This window comes from Penaeus monodon, chromosome 33 (genome assembly GCF_015228065.2).
Source record: "Penaeus monodon isolate SGIC_2016 chromosome 33, NSTDA_Pmon_1, whole genome shotgun sequence".
Classification (NCBI taxonomy): domain Eukaryota; kingdom Metazoa; phylum Arthropoda; class Malacostraca; order Decapoda; family Penaeidae; genus Penaeus; species Penaeus monodon.
The window spans coordinates 25,589,043-25,589,418 of NC_051418.1; the positions used below are offsets into that span (position 1 = coordinate 25,589,043).

Here is a 376-nt window from a genome sequence, read left to right on the forward strand (position 1 = left end):
AAAAGCTACTTATAACCTTTTATGATGATAAAATAGAGGAGGGTTGATGATGGATGGTATTTCCAATTGAAAATATCTTAATTTGGGTATTAAATTCCCAGTTTTATCTGCAATATACCATCCCCAGGGCAGAGGGTGAGGGTGCAAGGGTTCTGATACTGGGATATTACACGTAGCAGTTAATTAATGTTCCAGGGGTACGTATCCTTTACATGTTGTGCTTATGGGAAATGTAGAGAAAGTCTACGGGAAATGCATTCATAAACACTCACAACATATATATGTAAGTGCGCGTGTATATATATTCGGTTTGTTTAGAAGATACGAATTTTAGCATAGTCATAAACTGGCTCACAAATACATGTATGTAAATGCG

The 376-nt window shown here is 36.2% G+C and overlaps 1 protein-coding gene across 1 annotated transcript in view; it reads right to left on the minus strand.

The window, feature by feature from the left end:
• The window catches only part of LOC119594317, a 78,990-nt gene that overhangs the window by 68,411 nt on the left and 10,203 nt on the right, over positions 1-376 (minus strand). The window lies entirely within an intron of this gene.